This window comes from Anoplopoma fimbria, chromosome 16 (assembly GCF_027596085.1).
Source record: "Anoplopoma fimbria isolate UVic2021 breed Golden Eagle Sablefish chromosome 16, Afim_UVic_2022, whole genome shotgun sequence".
Taxonomy (NCBI): domain Eukaryota; kingdom Metazoa; phylum Chordata; class Actinopteri; order Perciformes; family Anoplopomatidae; genus Anoplopoma; species Anoplopoma fimbria.
In genome coordinates, this window is record NC_072464.1 from 17,017,677 (window position 1) to 17,026,467 (window position 8,791).

The following is an 8,791-nucleotide window of genomic DNA, read 5'->3' on the forward strand; positions in this document are numbered from 1 at the left end:
AAACTTATTCAGGTCATCGCGTGTGTTGATTTGGGTTTGGATAGCCCACCCTTCCCCTAATTAGAGCTTTGAGAGGCTCCCTGGCTGGCTGCTGGTGGTAACCTGCAATATAAGCACAACCTGTCCGTGTGAGGAGTGTGTGTGAGTGGCACAGAGTTCATTTTACACAGCAGGTGGAGACTTTAACTGTTATTACCTGAGGGCTCTTATGCAGACAGATGCCTTCTCAGCAGCAGATACTCGAGTGAGCAACACACAGTCATGGATTAAGGGTGCAAACTCAAACCCGCCTAGCTTCATTTGTTTTTTCTCACAAATACATTAATTGTAAGACAAATATAAGTGGGTCTGGGTATTGGTACTTGATACCTTTGAGGTGTGGACCAAAATAACCTTTTACCAAGTAGTAATGAAACTTCTCCAGTACAGCTGGGATTGCCTTCCTGCACACAGCTCTGAACACGGAGATGTCTGAGCTGGCAGCTCTGCCGCGATTAGCTAGCCAGTGGGCCAAACATACACAGAGCTTCTTTTCAAATGATGGGTATGAAAATAAATTCTCTATTGGTATCTTTAAGTACTGGTATTTTCATTTTTTTTAATGATACTCAACCCTAGGTATTTGTTTAGTGATACTGGCCTTTTAATAGAGCGGCAAATTAATAAAAATGGGAAGATACTCAGAAATGTTCATTTTTTGCAGATTATTTCTTCTTATTGTTATTATTATCTTTACCTTCTATAACATTTTCCTCACCAAATTAATTTAATTGATACATGGTTCCAGCAGGACCAGTTTAAACAGTTGCTTTGTACAAAAAGGATAACTTTTCCAACTACTTGCCAGCACCAAACTGTAAATATGACATGTGACATACTGTCCTGCTGCTGCTGACACAACCCTCTCCCCTGGTAACTCTGTTCACTTCATTAGCTCTCTATATGCCTGGCTTTCAGGCTGGAATCTGAAATATCTGAAAACATAGGAAAGGGTGATAATAATTATTGTATTACATTTTCTCCTTGTTACACACACTATGTGTCTGGCTGTTCAAGTGGCCATAGCTCACACAGTTTTATTACTGGTTTACTTGACAGTTTCTTTTAGCTCCATGTTTTTCAGACCCACCGTAGGTGGTGGCAGGCAGAGAGACAGGAGCTTGTGGCTTACCAATTTACTAATTGGTAAGCCTGTCAAACTGTGCTGCAGTGTCATTGACCTCGTCTTTCCTTTCACGCTTTTCTATCCAGAGAGAGCCACTATTATGCCAAGGAATTCAATAGAAGCTTCACACAGCATGTTATGAAATTCTTGCTGTGCAAAACAATGTTACTAAATGTGTTCAGGTGATGAATATGATGACGATGTTCAAATTCCTGGTTTAGGGTGTGTGTTGCATGCTACTCTTACTGTCTTCTGGGTTACCCCATCTGTGTGTGTGTGTGTGTGTTTAATGTCAGGCCTCTTATGGGTAATTTAACATTTAATCAAAACTAATAAAATTTAAATGTTCTCATTATTTTATTATTATACCTTCCTACCCAGTGACTACAGGCTGAAAAGAGCAATTTGCTAAAAACCTTTCTTAGAAAAGAAAATTACACTTCTACTTGTTTTATATGAGGTTAATGTTATTTGTGCATCGTCCCTGTTCAAATAAAGAAACATAAAACATAATACTGGAGATATAGTATGGTATGGTATAATATACTGCAGCATGTATAGTATAGTATAGTATAGTATAGTATAGTATTTTATTGTATGGTATGGTAGTAGAGCATAGTATAGTAAATTATAGAATAGTATAGTATGTGCAGTAATATAGTATTGTTTATTATAGTATAGTATAGTGTAAGGTAGTATAGTATAGTACATTGCAATATAGTATATCATATTATAATACATTAGTAGTATTATTAGTAATATAGTAGTAGAGGTATAGAGTAGAGTATATAAGTATAGTAGCATAGTATAGTTTAGTAAATTACAGTATAGTATAGTATAGTATAGGTAAGTATAGTATAGTATAGTATAGGTAAGTATAGTATAGTATATTATAGTAAAGTATGTCATAGTTTCTTATAGTATATTTTGGTATACAGTATATATATATATATATATATAATTTATTTATACATGCAAAACATAACGAAACACTTGCTCTCTGATATTCAATTCATCAACATACTTTGGTGTTTCTGTGCCATTCATTTAAAAAACAAATTATTATTATTATGTTTTTTTAATACCAGTGTCATAGACCAAATGTGTTTGATGAGCTGTGAAATCACCCAATGTGCTGACAGTATGTCCGTCATTGAAATGTCCTTACCTGTTAACAAGTCTGCCTGCCTGTGGATCTGTGTGCTTGTATGTGCAGATTGCTGAAAATGTATTGATTAACAGAAAAAAAGTGCAAGATTAGTGAAGAAATTCTATAGCATGAACAGTAATGTCAAACCCTGCTGCAAATGTTATGATGTATGTATGATGAAAAATAATCAAGAAAATCAACCACTGCCACATATTGAAATGTTCAGGTTTTTTTGCCTCTCTCTGTGTTTCTTTTTTTTCTCTCATCACTCTCTCATTACTCACATAATTCTGTTACCTAGCCCCAAGATGAGACATCAATTCTTCTGCCACTGAGAATTGCAAATTAGCTCTGAGTTAGCTCTTGAGGAGATGGGAGGAGACAGGAGTGGGAGGTGGAGGAGAGATAAGCTGATGAGTATGTAGGAATTAGCCCTTACTCACAGTGGGAGAGAAACAATGCTGGGAAATTTCAGAGACTTTTAGTGACAAATTGGGGTGTTTAATGTCATGAGTGACGATTTGCATCAGAGCAGCGTGCTGTGTTGGCTTCATTCCAGTGTGGTCCGGGTCTCGCGGAGCAGGCTCCAGGCAGGGAGAAATTAGCATGCCAGCAAGACTCAAACTGGCTTTGCAAGGTCAGTTGAATGGAAGATAATGAGCAATGAGCTAAACATGGGGGAAATTAGACCAACCTGTCTGCTAAGCGTAAAGCAGAGATTTTATAGAGGCGTTATAAATTGAAAATCTCATAAACATGTTAAAACACACTGATCCTGTATTAAATCACTCTGTCTATCTATGCATGTTTTGTCAAATACTGCCTCCTTTTGAAATTTGAGCATTTTTCCCCTCATTCTCTTCCACAAAGGCCAGACAGGGAGAGATTAAATTTCAAGCATAAATAAATATTGTGAAAAGGTCACCTTTCCATCTGTTATTTGTGCAACCTCTAAAAGTAATTACATACAGAATGTTGTCGGCAAAGCTGTTTGTGTGCTCTCGTTGTCTAAACAGCATATCTCCCTGAGCTCATTTCATATACACCTGAGGACTGTACAGAGGTAAACAGGTGAAGTAAACAAGGATAAAGAAATACGAAATCTGATTGCTTGCGTAATGACATATAGGCTCATTTAAAGGTATTAGTTATAATTGCGAAAAACGGTTTCAGATTTGTTGAATTGTCAGGGCAAATATATAAAGGTCAGGGCTGAGTCACATTTGATATTTCTGTGACAGTTTCTATGACACTTATGTCTATATTACATTACAAAAATACCTTTATATGTAAGCAATATTCATCATGCTTTATAAGGAGTGTTTTTGAGTGCTCATGACTATAATTATACATTGCTATGGCAGATAATACATTTTAAGTTAATATATACATTGGCATCATAGAAGGTGTTGTTGCTATGCTTTTTTGAGTCATATTATTAATTTAGAGACATTTTTCCTTTTCATCATGTCTTACTACAAATATCCCTTTCATAGAATAAATGTCATTATACAAACATGCAAAGCTTTTAACACCAGAAGTATAAGGTATGTAAAAACATGTGTTATCACAGTGCTGTGGAATTAAACTTCATGAAAGAATAGGCGTTAATGCATGCATTATGAATGACATAATAGGCCGCGTCTTCCCTGCAGCACAGGATCGCGTGCTTGCCTCCTTTTAGGAGAGGCAACAGAAAGAGGTCAAATGTGACATCAGGGGAAGGCAAGTGATGGCTCTGAAGCACCACACTGCACTTTGAAGAGCGAGAGAGAGAGCGAGAGAGAAATTTCTCTGGGGAATGATTTTAAAGGCCAGGTGGTTATCCGTGTTGTAACTTTAGAGCCAGGCTATCTTGGCTGCTCTCACCAGGAAAGTTTTCTTCTACAATAAAATTTGGTTCCGTTTAAAAAAAATGGTATGACATTTACATATAAGAAATCTATTTTTGCCATTTGTGAATTCTTTTCAGATATTCCAGATATTCTGTTGATATTTTTTTCTGAAATGAATTGATATATTCCAGTGTAGCCTGTTAAAGGCTACTTCTCATAGACCAAACAGAAAGAAATCATCACAGTCATCACTTATCACAATCACTTTCTTGTGGTCATAGCCAAATGGTAGTACGCAATGCTTTCACAGCTCTACTGTTTAAGTTTGACAAACTGGCTTCCAAAGCTCAACATTTGACCAGGAAACTATTTTCTCATTTATAGCTGCAAGGTCCAAGCAGTTGAGTTGACTAATCATGTGACCATGCAAATCATTTACCCCATAATAAGACAATTTGACAGCCCAAATGAATCCTACAGTATGATCGGGTTCCTATTACATTCATATTCATCTGTAAATTAAATAGCTGTTCAGATGAATAAAGCCATTGAGGTGCTGAGTCTGTGAATAGAGTTAAGTGGCAGAATGTTATGCCGCTCTCTCAAATAATTATTTTCATCTCCCTGCTCTCAGCAGTCCGGGTTTTTGTTTCCTCTTCCCTAACAGGTTTCTACTCACACTCAGAGGAAACGTGCTTCTGTTTGCCCATTATCTGTATTATACAGTTGGCAAAGCAAAAATTTGAGAAGGCATGGTATCGCATGAAAAAATACACAGAAGTTAACAGTTGCAGATTCACTGTAGAAAGCATGAAATGAAGTGACAACAAGCTTGATGGAGTTGGAAATATTTCAACATCAGCAGTTATCCTGAATTTATATGATTCCAAAGCTGTACTGTTAGAGGTGAATAAAGCAAACAAATGAAAAAAATATATTTAAAAAATTGCTTCATTTCGTATCTAAACAATTGCTCATCGGACCTCAGAGCAAAATAAATTATCAATGTCACACTCCCTCTCTGACCTGCCAATATATACACCTGGGGAGCCATGTGATAAATATTTGCTATCTATTACACATGTCACCCTGAAAAATGAAATCCCTTTTAATCAGAGCTGATGACTTTTATTGGACTCCAATGGTGATCCAGAAATAACAGCAAAACTGACAGATCTGTCTCTACTTTTTAGAGCCTGCAGTTTTGAGATTTAACAAAAGAAAAAGTTCACACACTTTTAATAGAAATACTTAATAAAAAATGGCAATAACAATACTCTTAATATCACTTTAAGCCTTGAGTATTATTGACCAACATCTAGCTGGTGAAAATGCAGGACAAGTGAGTGCCATAGGAGATAAGGGTTGTTGTACAGTAGTGATGGGTGGTGTTTCAGTATTGCACCACTCACCTTTAGTGTGCCATGCAGAGCTCCAAAAAGTGGGAATGGATCACATTGCTGCCTGGATTTCACAGGTTTCTTCACAGGTGCTACAATTTTAAACCACACAAAATGGTCAGATTGGACGGTCTGTGTACAAAACGACACAAAAAGAAGGTTTGGAATTGGATCTCTTTAGGAAGATTACTGAAATGTCCTAAGAAACACCACGGACTTGCTTGCTATTTGCGACTACTTGTGGATCCAGCTGGTCAGCTTTTATTTCAGTGAATGAACGCAATTCTGGAGTCTGGTATCCGGCACTCAAATATCCATGATATTTATTTGTACCGTATGTAGACATATTGTTCACAATCTTTGAGTTCCAGCTTGAACACAAAGGCCTGTATGGCATCTTCTGTTTTCTACTGGTGATCTTTCTCCTTGCTTGTCTGCTAAGGCTAGTTTCTCTTTCTGCTAGTACTTTATGTGTTATGTTGACATGAATCCTTTGAGTTTTATCTAGAGTTCTAGTAAATCTGTGATCATCTGTCTTCAAAGTTTGGTGAAATTGAAAAGAAAATGCATTTGAAAAAAAAATGCATTTATGTGATTGTCAAAACACTAGGTTTGTGAGATGGTACACAGTGCTAGGTGTTTAACTGATAGAATGAAACCATGCATTTTGTGTTTAAGCAGTGACTGACCCATTGCTTTACCCTTGGGTGAACCTGCACACATTGGAGCAATAAATTAGAGTCCTAAAGAGATGATCACTTGGATGATGTTTTTAGTGATGGCTCTGCAGAACTGGAATAATATTTTTCCACAGTTAAACTCAAATAAACCTACCATCTTGAAAGCTCCAATAAGGGTGTCTTGTTTGCAGTTACACATTTTAGTCATTTGCATGTAGCAAATGTGCTTTGAATGAATTAGGAGCTCTTCTTATAACCAACTTATAAACTGGTATAGTTTATAAAACACAAATAAATCTCAATACTAATATTACTATTGTGGACTACATGCAGGCCGAGGTGGTTGGAAACAATTTAAGACACTGTATGTGTACACTTTGAGGCAACTTTTTAAGGGTGCATGAAATACCCACTGTGGGGTTGTGGAGTGGTGTTTTGACACTCCAGGATTGCAGTTTAAAAGCCTGAGCCATCTGTGCCAGGTTCTAATGTGAAGCAGCTTGTCGTAAACTCTTTGTTGGCCTCACAGTCCAGGAACCATGAGGCTAATAACATCACTGTTGTTAAAATTTACTGTGTTTCTCCTTCGCAGAGTCGGATCCCTCATTGATCAGAGTAAATCAACTCTCACCAAATCGTAAAACATCATCTCAGAGTGATACCACTAATGATCTGGCCCAATAGACGACACCCGCTGTCTGGAGGGTTGCTGCTGTATCAAAGCCATGCTGTCTGTCTCCTCTCCCCCCATGGCCTCATCACACTTCATCTAATAATGGGAATTTACTGCAGGTCTTTTTTTCTTTCCTTGCTCACTTGGCAAGATAAACAGGCGATTGATGAATCTGGCGTAATGCACAGGCTTACGGGCACAGACAGCACACAGCCCACAGTAAATATGTGCAGACAGGATCGGATTTCGGCATTAGCTGTGAGGAGATGCATTTATTTGCCTCTCTCCCAGACTCATAACAGCACTGAGTCTCAATTACCACGTCTGAGAGGTGCAGATAATACATGCAAACGGCACCACTCCCAGCCATTACCAGCACACATATACAGTTTGCTTTTCACACTGTCTGTCTGAACTGCACTTCATTTAACGATGTTTGTAACATCTACAGTAGAGGGATTTTCCTGGAATGATGAGTGTGTGTGTGTGTGTGTGGTTGCTACATGTGTGTTTACATGTGCCAAGATACCCAGCCAAAACATGGAGAAATAAAAGGATAAAATAGTCTTGCCTTATGTTAGTAAATGTCTCTGATCACTATCACATAATTTAAAATTGGTCTATGGAGAGTCCATGTGTAACGAAGTAGCATGCTTCAGCTACACTTTCTCATGTCAAGTTAGTTTTCTTTTTATTTATGAGTGCTAATAAGTTACAGAAATTTGTTAAACAGTGAGAATCCCAAGATTCTCACTGTTTCCCAAGTTTATACTACATACAAACTCTACCTCGGTTTCATAGACTGTGTTTGCGATAGGAAAGTGACGATTGTACTGTAAATTAGATTGCAACAGAGAGGCCAGGCATAGCTAAGAAGCTTAAAAATGTCATTATTTGGCCTATGCATTGAACATAAGGTTGGGCTGTCTAAAAAATATAAAAAAGCACTGACAGGAAGGTTTTCAAATGTCACATACTATCATTTTAATTGCCAGCATACAGACCTTAGACAAAAGCATCTTGACTTGCCGTTAGTGAATTGTAGACTTGTGTTTTGACTATAGTTTTACCTGATACCTGTGTGAATTGAGACTCAACTTGAGTGTGCCCTATGACCGACCTGAGATGGCCTAAAGACTTGACATAAGACTTTCTCTGTCAAAACTGAAAGTTGACTTATCTGATGATTCAAGACTTGACCTGAAGACTTACTCTCATAGACTTGAGACTTTGAGACTTGACCTGGACTTGCCTCAAATAATTTTAGACTTGACATGCCCCGAACAGCTCTCATAAGAATTGCATAGAACATCATGATACTGTATCTTTATACGGCCTGAAGTTCTCATTCCTTGGAAACCCAGTCTTTCTGTTAAGCACCAGGAGAAGGCCCTGCTAAGCCAGGAGGTTAGCTGCGGCGCAGTGCTTGCAGCCTGGCTACATGGTCTGACCCCTCCCCTCTCCTCCACCCACTGGATGTCAACCCTGAATTGTGTTTTGATGTTTCTTCAGACCTACAATTGAGCTCCATTCTCAGCAGCCAAAACAGACATTTGTCAATTCATATGCATCAGGGCACTTTTTTTTCTCCCTCTCATCCGCCGCCACTTTCTCTCTCGACTGTGCCTTCACCAGTTTTAACTCCACCACTGCACTCAGCAGCTCCAACCAGTATGAGGATATGAGTTGCCACGAGCCCCCCTGCTGCGAGTGGTGTCACATGTGATTACCATTATTTATAAAACTCATTCAGGCTTGGTTGCGTAGTCGGCCTCTCCCGGCCCTTGGTCCTGCACACTACAGTCAATATTTGCACGCAATCCTGAACTGTTGAGAGTTTCCATGGTGGTGAGAGCCTCCATTACATGAAATATTCAGGGCGCGCGGA